General features: G+C 39.3%; 1 protein-coding gene and 1 long non-coding RNA gene across 5 annotated transcripts in view; one reads left to right on the forward strand and one right to left on the reverse strand.

Annotated features, from left to right (window-relative positions):
• The window catches only part of LOC141570702 (uncharacterized), a 43,161-nt gene extending 40,084 nt beyond the window's left edge, over positions 1–3,077 (forward strand). The window contains exons 3-4 of the long non-coding RNA XR_012495118.1: positions 2,618–2,826; positions 2,942–3,077. This is a non-coding gene — a long non-coding RNA (uncharacterized LOC141570702). The remainder of the gene's footprint in view (positions 1–2,617; positions 2,827–2,941) is intronic.
• RGS7BP (regulator of G protein signaling 7 binding protein) overlaps positions 1–22,561 on the reverse strand; it is a 92,965-nt gene that overhangs the window by 57,417 nt on the left and 12,987 nt on the right. The gene's annotated exons all lie outside the window — the stretch shown is intronic.

Below are 22,561 nucleotides of genomic sequence, written 5' to 3' on the forward strand. Positions count from 1 at the left end.
TTTTTTGTCTTTTACAGATAGGATGGAGTAGACATCCTTTGCATTTGCCCTACACACCCTCCATGATTATCTGAGCACAGATTCTCCCTGGGAACAACTCCTCTCCCTGCTCCACTCATGTACCTTCTATAAACCTGTCATTTTATTTCATGACCCTGCTTCCCTAGCCACAGGTGGTTGGTTAGAGAGGACACCAGACCTAAACTGTATCATCATAGTACCCACCCTTTGTGCTCAACTAATTAGTCTACAGATGGGAGCAAATCTCTTCCTTTTCTGGGATTTTTTGTTTTTGTTATTGTTTTTTACTTTTCTTTCTAGGTGGAAGCTGCTGGTCTCGAGTGAGAGGGGATGAATTGTCACAGAAATGACAGACAGAGACTCCTCCTAGTGTTTAAGTTCTGGATTTAGTTATTCCTGAAAGCCACCCAAAGACCTATCCTTCCCATATCTGGTTTCAGAACTTTCATGGAGTTCTTGTGCTAATTAGTTCTCTTTTTAGGCCTAAGCTAGTTCCATGTTAGTTTCTGTCACTTGCTACCAAAAGACTCTTATCTTATTTAGAATAAAATGCTCAAATTCTGTTTCTGTGTTGGCTGACATTACCCTAAGAAGGCTACGAAAAATCCGATAATCTGGTTAATAACCGCTACACAAACTATAGATAATATGGTTATGTTCTACCAGCAGAGGTCTTTCTTAGCATAAACCTCGTGTATATGTCCACAGATTGACTCCACCCGTTTCCTTGTTCAGAGGAAAATTGTTTGTAAAATACTTGTTGTTATTACCATATTTATGACTCTAAAATGATGATGATTTTTCAATGCATTTGTTTTTTCTGATGTATATTGACTCTCTTCAGTAGTCTAGTGCTTTTATACTAATGCTTCCTTATTCAGAGTTAAGACATGGAGAATCATTTGCTTAATTTAGAAATCTAAATGTGTTTTGAGTATTCACACTGCAGTAGACTTTCTATATTTAAGACACACACTATCAAATGAATTACACATTTTCCTGCATATATCATGTGTACTTTAAGTATTTTCCATTTAACTATTATGAAATATCAATGCCGTATCATTTATAAAATGAGGACATACCTCCTGATTTGGATCAAAAGACTGGAAATATGATATCAGTGAGGCTACTTCCACATGGAAGAAAACACCTGGAATGAGGTACAGGAGTTCTCCCCCAGCGTCATCATCACAGAGTTGTATGAGGCCAAATGGACTGATGCATGTACAAGAGACGAGCATCATGTGCTTAGTGACTTTTCATTTATTTATTCATTCTTGTGTGAAAATGTGGTGCCATAAAATGCTGATGAATTTTAGACATAGAGATCAGATTATTTAATTCATGGTGCTGAAGGAAATATGTAAAATGAATATAAAAGAAATAATGTATGTTTCCTTTATTGGTAAATTGAGTGATGCCCACATAGGAACTAAAGAGTTAATAGCAGGCCTGAGACTCCCTCCCTCCCTAGAAGGGTAAAATGACCTCACCCAGAGCTCCTTATAAACATGCTAATGGTGTTTATTGGTGGAAAGGTTACCAGAGAGTCCCTATCTAAAATAACACTTTTTGGCAGCATAGACCTTGTCTGTCTAGACTGTGTATCGTAAATAACCTTTTATTTATGGGGTTTTTGGGGTATGGCCTGCTAGAGATTGGAAAATGCTCATGTAAACATTTTTTATCTAACTCAAGGAGTATAAAACTGGAAATCCCAAAACCAAAATGACTTTTTTTTTTTTTTTTGAGAACAACATGTTCACATAAATTGTTCAGAACTTGGCTTTTAACATAAAATCAAAACATACCCTAATGCAGGGCAAAGGGACAGTTTTGGGGAAGCTGTGTGTGATGTCCTCAGGCTTCTCTGAAAGGAGTGATTCGTCTGTGTTGGGTTCTATGCCAGTATCCTTGTATCGTTAGTAAAGCTTGGTGTTGGATAAGATATGATACTCATGAGTCTACTTTGACCTTTCAACTCTTTGATTCACACACCGCGTATATATAAGAAATAAGCTGATAAAGGTGGCATTTCAGAATAGAGAGGATGGATTATTTATAAAAATACTGTTGTGAAAATTGGTAAATATTTAGGATAAATGGATTCCTTCCTTAGGTTACATACTATAACAACAATAAAAATAAATAAATAAAAAGGAGGGAAAATCATAAAAAAACTAGAATAAAATAGAAAATATATGAAAATATTTCTGATTTTGACTTAGGGAAGCTCTCTCTAAGCAAAAACAAAAAAAAAAACAAGAAACAAAAATTGAACTAGTAGAGAAAGGATTGATAGACAAAGAACAAATTGAAGACATATATTTGCACTACATTTGACAAAGGTGGATTTAATATATAGAAGTTAAAAAATGACTGAAAAAGTTAATACCACTATAGGAAAAAGGCAAAGGTGACGAATAAGTAATTGCCAAAAGCAGAAATTTTGATTTATGTCAATGAACGTAAGTACAACTACATCACTAATCGAGAAAACTCAAAATAAATGAAGAAAAAAAAGGATACTATTTTCTATATACTACATTGGCCCTTCTTAAGAATAAAGTTACTACCCTGTGATGCTGACCAGGACCCTGGAACACATTTGCTGTTATGAACACTGCCTGTGGGAAGTAAATGCGGTCGTCATGGAAGCAAGAAAGTTACCTCACGCCTCTCCGCAGCACCTTTGGGACCCACCCAAGTGTTTGTACCAATGCTGCATTCTCCAAGGCTTGCAGGCATGGTGGGGCCATTAGAACCAGGCCATTTCTGCCCGATGCAGGACTCCTCTAACAGGTCATCTTTGCTGGGCGGGGTGGGGGGAGCAGGGGGGAACTCCTCAACGGCCTGGCTGGACGGGCACTTTGAAGCTCTGCTTACCCATTCCTCTTTTTCCCCTCTTCTTTCACAGGTGTCAGTCCCGCTGAATGCGCTCCCTTGTTATTCCTGCTCCCTCTTCCCTTACTCCTTTACAGATGTTTTCCCAATAAATATCTTTCATTTCTAATATCATCTTAGTGTCTGTTTCCTAGAGTACCCAAACTGAAGAAAATCAATTAGTATAATCTCTCTGAAAGTCATATAATAATAATATGCTTTGACCCATATTTCACTTCTAGAAGTTGATACCAAGGAAATAAAGAGATATATTTATAAAATTTTATATAGGATTCTTTGACATTTATAATAACTATAAAAATATGTTGAAATATTAAAAAATCCAAATATAAAAAAATGATAATAAACTAATGGTAATGGATTTGATACATTATCATATCCTATGAAATAAAATAGTATACATGGGAAGTTAATTATACTTTTAAATGAAAAAAAGATTACAAGTGGTATACACAATCTTGTTAAAATATACATTTAGACAAAAGAACAAAGTATATAGTCAAGGATATAATTTTAATTTTCTTTGTGCTTTTTTTCCTGTAATTTCTAAGTTTTCTATAATAAACACATTATCTTATGGCAAAAATCCATGCTATTTAACTTACACTTATATACGCATTTTTAAAACAAGTGGGAAAAATATCAAAATACAATTAGTGGTTATTCTTTGAGTAATGATATTATGAATAATATTCTTTACTCTCCTGAATGTTTCAAATTTTCTAAACTTAAAAGTAATCTTCATTAAAATTAGATTTTACTAATTTTTAGAAACAATGCAAATCAATATAAGATGGTGCTTGAACAACTAGACATTTGTATTAAAAAATATGAACTCAGCCTATTCATCATACTTTATATAAAAATTAGCTCAAAATGCATCACAGAGCCAAATATAAAACATAAAAGTATAAAACTTTACAAAGAAAACAGGAGAAAATCCTTGTCTTGGGTGAGACAAAGAGGTCTTAAATGAGATACCAAAAGCATGATTTATAAACGATAATTAATAAATTGGAGTTCATGAAAAAAATTTTAAATTGATCTGTGAAAGACACTGTTAAATTGAAAATACAGTCTTAGACTGAAAAGAGTATTTGCAAATCATATATCTGACAAAGGACCCATATTCAGAATATATAAAGAACTCTCAAAATTCAACACTAAGAAAACAAACAACCCCCCCCCCCAAAATAAGCAAAATAATTAAATACAGACTTCACCAAAGAAGATACATAGATGACACATAAACATTCAAAAGTGTTCAACATCATTGGTCATTAGGAAATTCAAATAAAAACCATGATGAGATACCCATATGTATTTTTAGAATGGTTAAAGCAAACAAACACAAGCTCACAATACTAAGTCCTGGCAAGGATGCAGAGAAATTTTAATTCCTATTCATTGCTGGTTGGAATGGTACATCAGCTTGGCAGTTTCTTATAAAGTTAAATACATGATGGCTATATGACCAAGAAATTCCACTCCTAGGTATTTACCCTAAATAAATACAAATGTATGTTCACACAAAAACCTATATGTGTATGCTTGAAGCAGTTTTATTCATAATCACCCAAACTGGAAACAACACAAATGTCCTTCATTTGGAGGGTGGATAAACAAATTGCACAATGGAGTATCTGTACCATGGATGCTACTGAATAATAAAAAGGAATGAACATTCAACAACATGGATGAATCTCAAGTAGAATCTCAGATGAGTGAAAGATGTGAAAGAAGCCACATTTAAAAGGCTACATGCTGTATGATCCCATTTATATGGCATTTTGACAAAAGCAAAAGTAGAGGGATAAAGAACAAATCTGCGTTTGCCAGGAGCTGGGGATGGGAGGAGGGTGTGACTACAAAGGGACAGCATGAGAGAATATTTTGGGGATGAAGGAATTCTTTTGTATCTTGATGTTGGTGGTGATTGTACAGCTCTATACATTTGTCAAAACTCATAGAAATACACAAAAAAAGTTGAATTTTACTATATGTAGGTTAAATACATTTTTAAAAGATTAAAAAATAAAAATAAAGCAGGGAGACTCAAAGGGAAAAGTTTAAGAAATGTTGATTGCTGAGGCTGAAAAAAAATTAAGTTTTATAAGTGCATTCAAAACTTTGATATATTAAAATTAGCTATATATACGTATATGTACACACACACACACACACACACACACACACATATATATATATATATATGTATATATATATGGTTTGTGTGGACAAAATAGTGCATATTTATTCAGTTTATCAACTTTTAAAATTCGTAAATCCACAAGAAAACATGTGAAAGCAGAGGGAAAAGGAGCTTTATATTTAATTGGTTGAGACAGGCCTAAGGCTACAATTTCTCTCTTCCTTTCCTGTCTTCCCCACTCTTCCTATGCACGGCTGCCTTCAGGCATATAACACTGAATGAAGTTTATCTTGTGGTTCTTCGTGTACCAGGCTTTGAATACTATGTCAGAAAGCTTAGATAGCAGTTTGACTGAAATATTCGTCATACAATCATCTCTTTTATGGATCCTCAATAAAAGTCAGGAGTCTAAGACTAAAATCATATATCTGTGAAGGAATTTCCATCATAATCCAGAGGAAAGTGATGTGTGATGTAGCTTTTTGAGGATCTGACTGATCAGGGATAGAACTTGAACTCATGGCTAACACATTCCTAGGATATCTCTCTTAAATATAAATAATGTTAGGTAAGCTTCTAGTGAGAAGTAAAGCTCAGAGTCCCCAAAATGAACATCCCTAGCAGATACAGGAGAAACTCTCTTGCCCAGTGTCACTGTGATGGACAACTAACTGGGTAGTTAATTAATCAGCTATAACTCTATCTTAAACTGTTATTTTAAGCTGATAAATATACACTCATTCACCAGTTTTCTGGTGAAAGTCTTCTCTTTGAGTATAGATCCATTGATTGGGGTTCTCCATCTGGCAAAACCACACCCATCCTGTATCATCTCCAATTTCCATTTTTAATTTTTTTAAAGTGCAGCAAGAACTTAAAGACACTTGTGATGCACATCAAGTGCAGAGTCCTCCTAGAATTTCATGATCATTGTTCATAGCCTTTTACAGTTATCTTGTTCACACCTAATTTGATAGCAGTGTTTTTTTTTCTTACCAGCTCACTTTTATGATCAGTTTCTAAAGTATTCAACTACTTAAGTTTTTAATACTCACAGGCTTCTTTCTGTCTCTTCTCTCTCATCAGATTACCTAATTAGAATTACAGAATAAACACAAACAGATTTGGAAACCAATATAACTGACTCTTGATAAGCATAAGAGTACAAGCCAACTACTGGGGCAGCAGTCCAAGGTGGGTTTTAGTAAGTTTTACAGAGAGAATGGAGACCTTCCCTTACTCCAATGACTCAAATAACTGAATGTCAGTAATGAATACTTATAGTACTTGACATGTAGGTTGATTGACAGACTGCATGTTTGCTTTATATAAATTTTGTCTTGAAAAGTAAAGCATGTAACATGTATTCCTTACCTTGATGAGAAATCAACCCCTCTCTGCACAAAGGTGAGTTGCAGGAATAAATATAAACAGGATCAAGGTTTTCATCCTACAACAACTACTACCACTGCTACTACTAAACATATTTGGATTTTTTTGCTGTGAATGTACATGAAAATAAACACCAGAAGGAACACAATCATCCTGATTAACACAATTTCTTTTTCCCCAGGCTCCCCCCACCTGGGATAGCTGATGCCCACTGGATTCCTCAAATAGTTGAACAGAACTTCCTATACTTCTTTACTTTCTCACCATGATCACCATCTCTTGCTCCCAACTGAGGTTTGTCCACAGAAATCAGAACGATCTTCCTTTTACTGCTGTGGTCACAGGCTTCTGTCTTCAAACTTGACCTTGCTCCTAGATTATGAGCCACTTTTTGGCTGTTCCTTAATGTTTAATGAGGATATTATCTACCTGAAGAAACTTCTGGACTCCAGTTCTGAAAGAGTTGCTAGGTAGGGCAAGAGCTGCTAGGTATTTTGACTTCGAGGGTTACAAATTATCCTCCTCTGTAAAGTAGAGACTTAAGTTGGCACCTCTCTAGTAACTCGTTTCAACTGTGACTGTACCCCACGGGGCCTGTCTCGATGGATATCCCAGAGAGCTAAGTCTCTGAAACTTTTTTGTGTTATCCATTTTGAGTCCCAAGATTCTCTCCCAAAGACTAGATTTTGGCCTTTTAAAAACTGATATTAAGCTGTTGCACTGATAGTAACTGGCCAAACACTTTCAGTAGCTTCTTAAGGCCACGACATCAAACGTGCTGGCAGGACCCTTTAATCTCCATGAAGGAGAATGTGTGTATTCTTATCTGCTATGCAAGGAAGGTGAAAATCTAGTTCATCCAAAAGCCATATGAATTTGTTCAAGTTTTAAGTGGAAGTGAATAGGAATGTGAGGAAGTCTTACTGTAGGCTATTTAAGATTAAAGCTCTCTATGTTAGGTAGCCTTTCCTGTCATTTGTAATCAACTTTTATTTATAGCTTTGGAAGCTCACCATATATTTTGCTCTTTGGTTATGATGATTAGCTGGAAAGGTGAAGCTGGTAGGAAGCGTCTTTCCAGAAGTTATTGCATGGGGTGAGAACAGAACCGGCCCTACCCCAAGTATTCCTTCAAGTTTCTTGAGGCCATTATTCCAATCAGGGGATGGACTGAATATATGACATTCAAACTGGGATCAGTCATCTAATGTGGCCACTTGTGCCCTGACAAGAGAAGTGTGCACATTGTAATGGGTCTGCCTATCAGATGGTCTACATCAGGATAAGGAGTAAGTGCATGCCTCCAGGCACAGCAAAAACTTCTTGGTAGGCTTGTCAATAGCCACCGTCTCCACTTCCTCACCTCCCATTGTCTCTTTAACTTACTAGTCTGAACTTCTGACGCCACTTCTCATGTCAAAGTCACCGAAAACCCCTCTCCCACAAAATCCACTGGTCCCTCTGTTCTCTTATTTGACAATTCAGCAGCACTTGGCACAATTATCATACCCTCCTTCTTGAAACATTTTTTTCTCTTGACTTCCAGGGCCCACAACCCTAAATCCTTGGTCTCTTCTCAGTCTCCTTTACTAGATCTCTTTTTTCTTCCTAAACTATAAGAGTACCTTAGTGCTCAGTCCTTCACTGTTTTCTGTTTTCTAGCGACATAATCTCCCTAAGTGAACTCATCCAGTCCCAAAGTTTTAAATACCATCTCTATGCCAATGACTTCCAAATTTAAATTTACTGCCCTGACCTTTCCTCTGAGCTCCAGACTTGTCCTAATGGACGTTAGCTTCTAATGGATATTAATGGATGCCTAAAGGAATCTCAAAGTTATAATGTCTAAACAGCTTTTGATTTTTGCTTTCTCATCCCCCAAAGAGCGCCTCAGCCAGACGTCCCTGTTTCATCATGTGGTACTACCATCCAGTCAGTTGCTCAGGCCAAAAATGAAGGACTCATTTTTGATTCTTCCCTTTCCCTCATTCCCCCCACCTCACCCCCTCCAACCCTCAATCCATCTGGAAGTCCTTCTGGCCTTATCTCTAAAACAATACCTCTTAAAATAAGCGACTATCACCCGAGCAACTGACTTCTCTCTTGCTGTCACACATTTTAAAATCATAAATCTCACCCTCCAATGGCTTTTCACTACATGTTGAATCAAATCGACCTTTCCCTGTGACTTAACAAGGCCCTGCCAGGCTAGCGTCTAAGTTGCTCGGTGCCCTTGCCTTGTCCTGCTCTCCCACCCTGTCACCACACTCCAGTCTGTCAGGCTGTGGAACTTGCCAAGTTTGTCCCTACCTCAGGGTCTTGGCATTCGCTCCTTCTCCTGCTTGGAATGTTCTGCCTCAGATCACCACATGGCCAGCTCCTTTTACCATTCATGTCTCCAGTGAAACATCACCCCCTCGGAGACTTACTTTCCGGGCCAGCGGCCCTTTCCCTGCTCCTGGATGTGACACACTTGCTGTCACGTTATCCTTTTATATTACATTGTACACATACCATTTTTGCAATTATCTCGTTTATTTGCTTTCTTATTTATCATATGTTTTCTAGCAGATTTAAATTCCTTGAGGGCATATCATGTGTGCTTTATTTCCTGGGGCACCCCCTGCTGCTTGGTACACAGTAGGTGCTTAGTAAATCTTTGTCGAAAGAGTAACTGTCGCTCAAAAGTAGACATGAGGAAAAAAAGATTACAGTCACCTCCGCCTTTTCCTGTAACACAGTTTTATGTCAATGTGTCTAAATACAAAACGAAACAAAAAACGGAGCTTTGAATGTGTGTGAAATTGTTCTCAAAGTCCAGATCTCTTGTAGGCACTTAAATTTATTTCTGGAAGAAAACAGATCAGGTGATGATCTTGATGTTTAATTCCTAATCCTGCCACTTTCAAGGGGAGTGGTTTCTCCACTTTGGTTAGCCATTTGAATCACCCGGGGAGCTTGGGTCCCACCCTAAGGGTGCTGATGTAATTAATGTGGATTATGACCTGAGCATCAAGAGCTGTAAACGCTTTCCAGGTGATTCTAATATGCAAACACAGTTGAGAACCCCTGTTCTAGGGGATATTTTTGGACCTCATAAAACATACTTTGCAACATCCATGAAATCTGGCAAATAGAGCCGTTGCATTAGAACCTAGTATTAGAGGTTTCCACAGCTTCTTACTCATTAATACAACCAGGATGGAAAGGCCTATTTCATCCTGGCCGAGTTTCAGTATCATCAACCACATCTAAAGTGGGGAAGGTCTCTCTAAAGCTGGGAAGAAAACAAGAAGGCTGAGGACATTTCAGAAGCAGTGAGAAGATAAGTGAATGGAGGTGGGGGGTGATGATCCACTCAAGAGAAAAGAAACAACAGGGCTCCATGTGGGTTTGGTGGAGAACCTGGTATACTTGTCACCTGGACCACAGCGATAGATGGAAGAGTTCTCAGGGAGGGCATCCAGGCGATGATTGGGCAGAAGGGGATATTGACTGGTTACAGCAGTTTTAAGTTAGCAGTGCTTTGGGAAATTAAGGCATAAGGGTGGCAGCCTAGATTTCATTCAGTGTGTGTATGGGATGAAGCTGTGAGGAAAGATCCAGAGATATAAGAGGCAAGAGCAGTACTGAAGGGGGTAGTCTGGAGACACCAGTGATCAGGTTGCAGCGTGGGCTGACTTGGCAGTGAATGTAGCCCCCTGCTACCCAAACATCCCAGAGCAGAATGGCCTGGCTAGCGAGTGTGAGGGCATGGGGAGTGCTCGACTCCAAAGAGAATATCGAATGGGAACTAAGGTAAGCGTGGTCCCCTAGAGACTCAGGAACTTAGAGAAACTTTCATTCGTAGAGGTATTTGAACACCTCATGCTCAAAGCAGCTTTAACTTTCTCTGTGAAGTGGGATACTAGATCATCATTAGACATTGTTTTTAAGTGAATTGGCCTTCTAGATACCTAAAGAAGCAAACATCCACGTTCCAACATTTAACCTCTAGAAACAGAAGGTTATTATTTTGACACTTGAAAAGGCATTTGTACAATTTCTCCTAAGAGTAGGTGCTCTTTATAAAGCCCATTCTGCTTCTCTACACTTTGCAAATTAAGCCCCGTGTTTTAGGGAGCTCTTTCTGTGCTGGTTTATGGAAACAGACACTGAGCTGCTACAACTCAGGTACAGCTTCAGGAAAAGAGGATATTACAACAGATTGTGGTGGTGCTTGCCCTGGCTAGAAAAAGATTTAAACGATGATAACATTAAGTCACTGTTGAGCTCTTCTCATATATGGCTCCGGCTCAGTTTTTATCACCTAAATTAGACTGATTTTAGTATTAATGTGTCTTTGGTGAGCTCCCTCCTATTTTTCTGAAAGAGTAAGCATGCCAAAAGATTTATGCAACAAAATCTTGCAAGACCTGAGATTCTCTCTAAAAACAGTACCTACTGATAAGGAATTTTTCTTTTTCAGTTGGGTGTGTATGCGTATAGCAAAAAAGAGTAAAAAAGATCTAGCAGGTAGGAAACTATAGAATATAGAATACAGCAGGAGGTGAATTTTGAAGATGATGAAAAATTTTAACACATCTGGCATATTTGTCTCTCTGCTACTCCAGTGTTAATAAAGGGGTTCTATAAATTACCTAAATCCCCTATGCGGTTTGAAAAATTAGATCATCTCTAATTCCTTCATTGCAGTACACACACACACACACACACACACACACACACACACACACACGAAAGGACACATGCAAGGACAGGTCCACCATACACATGCACAATCAATATTTTTTTTTTGAGGAATTATGAGTTTTTATCTTTGCCAGAACCAGGTACTGAAAATCTTAGTGCTCAGCACATTTGAAAGTGCATATTAAATGTAGGCTGAGTGAACAAACAAACAAGGAGTGTGTTTTCAGATGCTGGCTTAGAGCAGCTCTGACCCTACTGCATGGGGTAACTTCCTCATGGGTCCAGAGCTGGATTAGAAAGCTAATGAGAGAGATAACCCTAAAGACCCACTAAAAAACTCCCCAGGTGCAGAACGTTGTTTTTTGCTTAATGTGCAAATTGACTTGATGTCTCCAATGATTTGGAGCGATGAACCACAGGTGTGTTTTTTTAAGTTAAAAGATCTTTTTATAGTAGCTTGCAATTTTCCTTAGAAACCTCCTTATGAGATTTTCTAAAACTGCAAGAAAAAGAGATATATTTTTTAAAAAACTAGTGTTGTTCTGCAGGACACATTTGTCATTTCTTTGACCATCCAACATTTAACCCTTCTTCCTATTGGAACTGTCCCCATTATCAGTGGTACTGAGGGGTCACAGTGTCCTGCTGTGAAGGTGAAATGCGGAGAGCCTCTCTCCCCCTACCTGCAGCCAGGATGCTGCACATGACGCATTGGGCATTCCTACCAAGGCTTGAAGCTACAGTGTGTGTCGTAAAAGGAAGGGATGGTTAAGACACATTTGGGGCAGCAGTGTCCGTCAGGCACTGGCTAAGGCAACGTCTTGGCTAGCCCGTTTCTACGATGTAGTCTGTGCAGCCTCCTTGGTTCATGTCCATTTTCCAAGCCCTTCTTCAAGCCTCCCCATTTGATTGTATGACCCTCCCACCCCATAAGCTTCCAATAAATCATCCTATTTGCTTATGGTATCTAGAGCATGCTACTCTTGCTTGCAAAACAAAACCAAAACCCCCTCATTGATACATCTTCTCAATTACTGATCAATAACAGAGTGAAGCCTATTCCTGGCAGTTATGAATAAAATGAAGGAAAGTGCAAAAAGTTAAATTATCTAAGAAATTTCAGTGAAAGTCTAGTGGACTTTGAATCAAGTACTGACCCTACCATTTATTGACTGCATGACCTTGGGCCAGTAACTTAATCTCTACGAGCCTCTATTTTCTTACCTATATCACAAGAATAAAAACACCGCACAGGTATGTTCTAAAAACAATATGAGATTATTTTGATCCTGAAAGCAGTTTTAAATCTTAGAGTTATTTTTATAATTCTAGGCCAACAAAACCTTCTGTATAATCTCATTTTGCACATACTCCACATCTGTTATGTATTTCCTAGCTACTTTTTTGGATATAGCCTGGGAGGTGGCTTCAAATTCTAGTTTTAAAAAGTACCGCATTAATTCCGATAGCAGTAAAGCTTAAACTATCTTGAAAAGATGAGGAGGTTACTTCCTGGTTTCTCCATTCCAAAGCTAAGGTTCTATTTGACCCATCTTGTCTCATTCTCCTACAGACAGACACTCATAGGGAGCAGAGCTCAAACCACCGCTCACTTGCCTATTGATCACCAGATCCTTCAAGGCTTCTATTGGAACTCGGGCTAAAATTAGTGGTGAAAACATGATTTCCCACTTTACTGATGCCAGTTAGGGTAGAATTGAAACCTCTTAAGTGGACATAAATGGAAGTTTTCTGGTCATGTGACGCAGGCACAGCTAAAGGAAGGTTGTGAAAATTGAGGCAGAGATTAGAGAAAAGGAGGTGGAGTAAGGCTGGCACAGTGAGGGTTACAGTCTGAGATCTGGTTCTTGGTCTTGGAGGATGTAACATAAATTGTTTCTGGGCAGTCAGTGTAACTCTTCCAGCAGCAGAGGTCAGGAAAAAGGAGGGAAAGGAAAGAGTGTTCCATGTGTGGGCTGTTCTTCATTGTCACAACCTGGGAACATCCCCTTGAGGAAAAGGGAGAGGAGACACTGTGGACCATGTTTGCTCAGGTGGATCCTTTCTCTATGCCAGTAGTTCTCAAACTTGTCTATGCATCAGAATCACCTGAGGATATTTAATAAATTCTGGAGCTCAGGTCATGCCTTATACCATGTAAATCAGAATCTCTGAGGGAGGGAACCAGGCATTAATATTATTTTAAAGCTACCCAGGTGATTCCTTTGGGCATCACAAGTTTGGGAAACATTTGTCAATGTTGTTTTTATACCCTATTTATTCCAATAAAATTTGTGAACTGAAACCATCAAGGTCAAAGTTTCTTTTCCCCCATTTCTCTACCTAGTCCTGGTTCTCTTGAACCTTGAATGTGACAACAAAAATCAAGATACATTCGTTATATTATATGCACACACTATGTTGCTTTGAAAATATTTCCTAAGACCTAATCATTTTCATAACAGAAAAATACTTGCCTTACATTCAAAGTCATTTTCTAGTGTAACCGCCTTTATCAGTGGCTAATCATTTCTCGGAGGCATTCTTTCTGAAATGAAATATTCTATTTGTGGTGTTAAATCACAGAGGGATTGAACACTTGAAGTAATACCTTTTTTTTTTTTTTTTTTTTTAGGACTGAAATGGTGAAAAAAAATACATTTAAATACATTTACTAATCAAAATAATAATCTTCCAAACTATTTGTATCATCCCTGTCCCAAACTATTAAAGCTATAAGGTTGTACAATTTTCTTTTTCTGGATTACAATGAAAATCTTATCAATACTGTAGGGTTTTTTTTCTTTTCTTTTTTTTTGGTTAAGGAATACTGGAATAGGTGTAATAATAATAGTTGCATATATTTAACTCTTATTATGTGCTTGGTGTTTGCTTAGTGCTTCACCTACATCGCATCGTTTGATTCTCAGCAACACAGTAAGGTTAATACTACTATTATTCTCCTCACTTTTTTCAGGGGTGGAAATGGAGGCTTGCTGGGGATGAGAACACTCTGAGGTGACACATTTGGTAAGTAGCTAAGTTATTTCTTTTAGAAGCATGAGTGAATGAACAGAAATTGAGTGAGGACTTGTGTGCCTAAATGTGGGCTAAGTCCTTTTACTTATGTCTCTCATTTTATCTTCGTAACCACCAACTCACCAGGTAAAAATAGGATAGAATGATCTAGGGAAGAAAAACAAATCAAAAGCCTTCTCTCCTGGCTCCCTGTCCTCCTGACTTTCTCACTCTTGCTTCCTCTCTAATTATTCTCTCCAAATAAAATGGGGGCAGCCCCGTCAGGACCCAGAACAAATACTATAGGAAATGCTTTCACTCATTTTTTTTCCCTCTAGATTGCTAGTTCCAAATCAGAAACATGAACAAATCTAAGACTAGTACATTTCTGTAGGCAACCTAGAAGATAAAGCGTCAAGTTTTTGCAGATAGCTACCTAAGAAATATGAGCACTAGCACTCTACATATACAAGTATAATTATTTTTGAGATTTTCTAGAACTGTATTCAAAACTGGTAATCAAGGTTTTACATGTGTGAATAGAAGTTTTCCCTTAATATTTAGTACAGACTCTTTAGTGATACTGAGACTATAGAAAACACAGATATGTACAAAGAAGAAAATGAAAGTCACTTATCCAGAAAGGAAAACTGTAAAGATTTTGGTGTACATCCTTGCAATTATATCTTAGCTATATAATTTTCACTTTGTTTCAAAAATGGGGTCATACTATAAAACTATTTTAGAATCTGTTTTTCACTTGATGTCATTTGAAATGTGTGCATAGTATTTTAGCACCTGGGTATATTGTTATTTGTTTAATCTTCTATTGGATATTTAAGCATTTCTCATTTTGCATTGTTGCAAATGATGCTGTAATGTACATACATATTTTTGCAGCTTAAAGGAAACTTAGATAAGACATGAAAACTATAGTCCAGCGTAGTCATGGGAATTGATCAAAATACTCAGTTGAAAGCTTGGCTGAAACTCTAAACTGATCGCCAGTCTGGACTTCTTGCCTCCACATCTTCAATCCCTATTGCAGGTTCTTAAATCAACTGCGGAGATTTAAAAAAAAACATCATGTCTGGCCCTCCCCACAGCCATTCTGATTTAATTGATCTGAGGTGGAGTCTGGGTATAGGATTTTCAAAAGCTCCTCTGGGGGTTAAGTGTGCCGCAGGGTTAGGACCACCGCTCTATCCCATGGGGCTTCTGGAATCAAGATCACACAGGGACGTGTCCTGGGATCCTATCACCATTTACTTCTGCAAGTTAAAGGCAGAGCTTCCTTGGAACATCCCATAATTCTCTTTCTTGAGCTGCCAGCATCTAAATATGTTACTCTGGTGACTTAATCAATTTTTTGTGGGGTATTTTGTCTTGCAAGTTGAAAGGGAAGTGTGCTTATTCTTGTAACTGCTTTGGTTACAAGAATGTTTGCTTTAGAGCTAGTACAGAAGGGCTGGGGGCAAATGAGGAGCTGCAGCTTGAGGGAAATCTGTGTCTTGGGCTTTTCACCACCTGTACTCACAGCTATACAGCCCTTTAGCATTAGCCTTCGGCTCTCAGAGGTTCTGAGCCCCCACCTGCTTGGTGGCAGCCAGGCTCCCCAGGCATTTCCAAGAACCTCAGGGTGGTATATCTGCAAAATACTGGTAGGTTTCTAAACAGTCCCTTAGCTGCTCACTGTCACAGTAGCTGCCCCGAACCTCTGCAGCCTCAGGCCCCAACTGTCCCACTGAGGTGCCAATTGGATGAGAACTTGACCATCACTGTCAGTGCCCCTTCCTGGCTGCAGTGGACCTGGAAATTGTACCCTGAGGCAGAGGAAAGTGGAGCTTATCCACCATCCTCCAGGTCAGAGACTGAGAGTTAAAAAAAGACTGCTTGCTCTGTCTCCATTTATTTGGAGAAGCATCTGGAAGCAGTTAATTGGACTGCAAAGCTCTAGCATTCAGTGATCCAGCTTTCAGTTCATACCCCCAGCTTCCATCCCAGGGCCTGGGTTGGGAAGAATTCAGGGGCCATGTTAAACCCAGAATACCATGCTTACAAATTATAGTGACGTGGCAGATTCCTTCTTCCTTATGGCGGATTTGCTCCTGGGAACTCCCTGCTATCTCTGTTATGATCTAGATTCCTCAGATCTGCACAATACATCAGAACACCAACCAAAGGTAAAGGAGGGAGTACAAATGGAAGAGATATGTGCTCATTTACAAGCAATAAAAGAATCTGGATGGTGTCAGCTCTGATTATCCAAAAATTCCTTAATAACGGGGGATTATGGAGAGTGGTATCCCATGGGCCAGTGGACAGGGCCATGGACGGGAAAGCAACAGACCTGGCTTCTCATTCCACTTCTGTCCTTCCCAGGCTACGTGGCCAAAAGCAAGACACTTCACCTTTTAGAGCTCCAGTTTCCTCATGTATAAAATAGGGAAAATAATTCCTGTCTCAAAGAGGTGGTGAAGGATTAAATGACATGTTTGTGGAAGCACTTTGCATCCTGTAAATCTCTAGTGATAGCGAGTTCTGTTTACTCAGCAAAGGTTAAATATACCTCTTAGGTGCCTCTAAGGCTCCAAGAAGTCAAGGAATAGTATATAGCACCCACTTTAGCTCTACAGGTGTAGGCCAAAAGAACCTCTGAAATGGTAGGGAGCCAGAAGGATCTCACCCAGGAAGGAATATGGGGCCCCAGTAGCTGTAGTTGTAATTGTTGGAGGGAGGGGTAAACAGTGGAAAGTGCAAGAGAAGAATAGGTGATCCACGGGACTACATCAAACCTTGAGTCTGGAATATGGACACATTGAGTATTGGAAAGGAATTTTTTCCCTTAGGTTCAATTCCAGACATGTTTAACATGTGTGTGGCCTTAATTAACTAACAATTCAAAGCCAAAATATATTCTCCCTTTTTAAAATATATTTGGTGGGTGTTTGTTTCCCTTTCCTTTCCTTTCCTTTCCTTTCCTTTCCTTTCCTTTCCTTTCCTTCTCTCTCTCTCTCTCTCTCTCTCTCTCTCTCTCTCTCTCTCTCTCAATGAGCTAACAGGTATTGACAAGTTTTAACACTCCACTATGTGCCAAGCGGAAAGCAACAATTAAGAAGGTAATACAGGTTATAGTTATTAATACAAATGCAAACTGATGAGACATCCTGGCATTTCTCTAACAATCTGCAAATATTCAGAGCAAGCAAGCAGGGGGTAATAAACAGAGGTAGACACTAATGGCTGAGGGACACTTCTGGTTGGCAAACTTTTTCTATTGTCCAACATTTAAACATCGTGCTATTTCACATACAAACATGAATTTATGGATCCTCAAGAAAAATAAGCCACAAAGGCAGCACGTTTGGCCCACATTTCCACATGAGAATCAGCAGTCAGTGAAGCCTGGGTGGCAGCTGTCTACTTCAGAGCCACGTGCCCCACCCCCACTATCGCCCTACCTGATCTGCTTCACTTTATCACATCACCTATCTGAGCCCCCCGATGGACGTGAATTTGCAGACCTTGAATCACACACCGCCTCAACCACTGACCCTATGGCTGCATATCCCCTTTATTTTCCCTTCGATCTCATTCCTTTATCTCCTGGCAGTACCAACTCCTTAATCAGCATAGTTCCCAGAGAACAAATTAGTTCGTCCTTCCCCATTTTCTTTCTTCTTTTCCAGCTGAATCATTCTTCTTCCCTGCCTCTTTCCCCCTCACATCCCACAGAATTTCCTTCTCAGAAGTTGGATAGTGCCTTTGTAATGCTGAAGCGTGAAGCAAGACTTTCCTGGAGTGAACTGTGATGACATTTCTTTTGTGAAGATTACACCTAAATAGATATCTGAACTCGCTTCACATTTTCACATCAGATTTACACTGGTGCCTGTACAATAACCTAATACTAAAATTTAGAGAATAATTTAAAGCCACACTCAGTCTGAACAGACGTGGTAGCTTAAAACATATTTCATCCTCAGAAAACAAAAAGATTGAATCTATGAATATAAAACAGTTAAAAGTCTTGTTTCATGGAAGGAACATTTGCTGAGTGATTTTGCATTATGGTGTGTGCTGTGGCCTAAAATAATCTGAGCAGTCTCCTCATTATTCAGCGATGGTATAGTACTCAAACAGATGCAGCCATTCGAGCTCAAACTTCAGATAGTAAGAAAACATGACTTCACAGGGTGAAAAATATTCCTGCGAGTCACCCAGTTTAGAAGATACAGCAATCTCCTTTAATTCCTGTGCTTCCCCAAGACAGTTACTCCCAGGTGAGGGGTGAATGATTTCTGGATTCCTGACCGTGTGCTGACTGGTAGGGGCTTCTTCAACTCTCCCCTCTGGCTGTGCAGATAGAGAAAGCTTCTCAAGTGTCCACAGGTGGTTTCCCATAGCTATACTCTGAGAATTATGGATTCTAGGGCTTTCAGCCATCTGTGTGGTCAAGGGAACTGACCAAGTGTGATGGTTAATTTTATATATCAGTTTGACTTGGCTGTAGGATGCCCAGATATCTGGTTAAACATTTGGGTGTGTCTGTAAGGATGTTTCTGGAAGAAATTAGCATTTGAATTGGTCGACTGAATAAAACAGATGACCCTCCCCAGTGTAGGTGGGCATCTTCCAATCCTTTAAGGGCTTGAATAGAACAAAAAGGTGAAGTAAGGTAGGATTCACCCCTTCTTGCCTGCCTGCATGAGCTGGGGCATCAGGCGCCTTCCTCCCTAGGATTGAGACTTACACCAGGGGCTCTCCAGACCTTTCGAATCTGATTAAACTATCCCACAGCTTTCCCTGGTCTCCAGCTTGCAGATAGGAAATTGTGTGAACCAATTACTCATTTTACGCACACACACTCACACACACTCACACACACTCACACACACTCACACACACTCACACACACTCACACACACTCACACACACACTCACACACTCACACACTCCTACCTATTGGTTCTGTTTCTCTATAGAGCCCTAATACACCAGTTTGAGAAGGACCTTCTACTCATCTCTCAGTGGGGTGAGTATTTCTCTTCCATGGAGGACAGGTGTACTTATCCAATACATTCCCAAATCACAACCACAGATTCTGACTATTTATATTTGCCTCATTGAGTCATTTGGGGTTGAAATTTCTGTAGTGGTCCTCACAGAGAAGGTCTTTCTATACCAGCACTATTTTTGAGTAGGGCCCAGATGAGGATTATTGTGAAACCAAAACAGATTTTAACAAAAGTTAATAAAGTGCTAGTAAGAACAGGAACAAGAATCTTAAGGTGATTTATCCTTGACTCACTTTTCCATTACTCATTTCTTACTCTACCTGCTTCTTCTTATAGCAGAATAGGACAGATGGAGTGCAATACTTTTTTATTTTTTAATCATCCCCCTTTGTATAGAAATAATGACACAAACTCAAAATGTTTGAGATGTATAATTCAAGAAACATGAAGTGCTTACTTACTATATACCAGGGATAATTTTAGGAATTAATTTATATTTTCTACCTAATATTATCCTACATCAGAAATATTTTGGTTCAGTAGAAGGGGAATGATTTATTCTTTAATTCTAAAACAATTAGGAATTGCCACAGTAATGGAATGATAGGAATATGACACTGAAAGATGAAAAATCAAACTATTTGTTTACTGTTACTATCTGAGAGAGGGAAAAAAAAATCATCTTTATGTAATTCCTCAGCTCAGTGATGGCAAGAATGGCAATAAGAACTCTAAACCAAATTGGAATGCTTCAAAATTAGACTCACGAAGGGAATCAGAGCCTGAAGCTCTCATAAGCCATCATTCTGGCCCAAGCTGGAAATTCCATGAGGGGGGCAATTTCAATGATTACTACTATGATTTTAAACTCCATTTGCTGGAGGAAGAAGAGTCTTATGGATTTATTGACAAGGGATTTGGGTATTTTAAGCAATGGTGTTTTGAGATTGGTCTAGTAATCTCTTCCCAATCTCATTTCCTATGAGGCATTCCTGTGTTTTCACTAGCCTTAATGTAACTTTCTTCAGTGTTCCCATAACCCCAGTGGAAGCTGTCTTGCCTTTGAGCCTCTCCAGCACTTGGTACGATTTCTCACCCTTACCTCCAATTTCTCTTTTCACCCCTGTACTCACTGATGTCCTGGGGTGGCACTGGACAGCCAATATCACTATGTTAATGGGATGTCCCACTCCTTCTCAAATGTCCTCCACTGGGAACAAGTGGGTCAGTTCTTGATACTCAGAATTCAGCCTACCCAGACCTGGGTCAGAGTCTGATCTGATGTGGTCATTTCTAGTACTCGCACAGGCAAACAAACAAGAAGGAAGGTGACCAAGGATGGAGCCATTTGAATAAACATAGTATGGAGGGAGAAAGTCCGAGAAATTGGGGGCACGGAGAGAAGTGCTGAGGCCTCAAGAATGCAGAGCCAACATCAGTTCATATTCTCCTGGCAGCTTCAGTAAGGCCATAATTTTGTTATTTTTTCCTTCATAACTGTTTTCCTCTTCTTACTAGAGGAACAAATCTTAAAAACACTCAGATCAGCTGTGTGCTTGCTGAAGAGGTCCTTGTCCTGAAGTATGTCCAGGGGAGGAGAGAGACTGAGTGGAAATAATAGCTGGAGGCAGTGGAAGGGAAAGAAAGCAGGTGGGCGAACCCTGGGGCGTCTCCAAGAAAGAAATGGGCTCTCTGGGAGAACAGCTCAGCATAGCGTCAAGAATAAAGACGCTGGCCTCAGAGAGGCCAGAGCTCATACCCCAGTTCCACTAAATATCTTGACTAAATATGTCCACTTTCTGAATGGAAGTTTACTATACAGTGGAGATTTAAAAAAAAAATATATATATATCTAGCATTCTGGGTGCTCTGGAAAGCTTCCAGGCATGTCTCATCAAGAGACAGCCCTGGATCCTCATTTGCTTTAGGTGGAGCCACCATCTTGGAACCATAAGGGAAAAGTCAAAGGAATCACAAGAACAATAGTGCTGCCATGCTTAAACTGGTGAAATAATCCCAGTTCCCCCCTACTTACATAATTGGCTCTGTGAGTAATCTACTGTGGGCTAGTCTCTGTTACTTGCAGGTAAATGCTTTTTTTTTGGTAAATACTTCTTAGCAAACATGTCAAACTTTAACAGCATTATCTCTCTGGGTTCTAAGTAAATATTTCAGGTGCACTCATTTTATCATGAAGTAGTATGTGTAAAGGGTACTACAACATATAAATTGGTTCTCCGCACATTTCAACTCTTATTTCTGTTTCCCCTTGGTTCAAGATAAATAGTTTCCCCTAAGGTTTATTCAGTGTAGGAGGCCCAAGGCCACACAAATATAAAAGGAAGAACATTGCTGCTTGCTCTTCAAAGCTCAGTCCAAGTGGCAGCGTGCCTTTTATGAAGTCTTTTTTCCTGGCTGCACCCACTCAAGCAGAGCTGATTTGTGCCTCCTTTGTGCCTGTATAATATTATCTACATATTTCTATCACAGAATTGATCACACTGTTTTGCAATGATTTGATGACATATCTATCCCTACACAGATGCTAGCTGACATGCTACTTAAGGGCAGGCGTTGTGTTTTATTTAGCTTTATATTTCCGAAGCCTAGCACAGTGTCTGGCCCATAGTAGGGGTTCCATGTTTAATGGGTAAATGAACAAACAAAGCAACAAGAATATTGGCAGGAAGAATAGATAGATGCTGAGGGATCTCCTTGCACGTCTTTCTCCCCATTCCAGCACCCCTTTCCTCACTTCTGCCATACAACTGCTCTGTTCTTCCTGTTTCCCGAGTCATGCTAAGTAAGGACACCTCAGGAAGCAGTGCGTTGGTTTACAGATTGGGGCATTTTTGTTCTCACTGGACAGCTAGTATGGAGAGAGATGTATGTAAATCAGATCATAAAACTTGTAGCCAGGAAAGCCACATGACACGATCCTGGACAACTAGATGTTCATGGAAGTAGCTGTGTGAGAAAGTCCTTTAAATAGGGTCACAGTTAATTGGTTTAGGTCTTTGCTTTTTGTTCTCTGCCTTTCCTATTTGCCTGGAACATGGACACAATTTCTCAAACTGAAGTAGCAATCTTGGCACCTTGAGAAAAAGGCCTACAACACTACAGAAATCTCAGTCCTGATGTACTTGAATCATGAACCAGTGCTTGTTATCCCTACTCTTGGGTTTTTAATTATGTGAGAAATAATAAACTCTTATGTGTTTAATTAGCTCACTGAAATCTGGCCTATGTTACTTGCAGATGAAGATAATTCCAAGCAGATAAACTTGTCTTCTTTCTTTCCCCCAGACATTCCAAGGTTGGTTTGCCTTAGGGCCTTTTACACTTGCCGTTCCCTCTGCCT

Source organism: Rhinolophus sinicus, linkage group LG03 (genome assembly GCF_036562045.2).
Source record: "Rhinolophus sinicus isolate RSC01 linkage group LG03, ASM3656204v1, whole genome shotgun sequence".
Classification (NCBI taxonomy): Eukaryota; Metazoa; Chordata; class Mammalia; order Chiroptera; family Rhinolophidae; genus Rhinolophus; species Rhinolophus sinicus.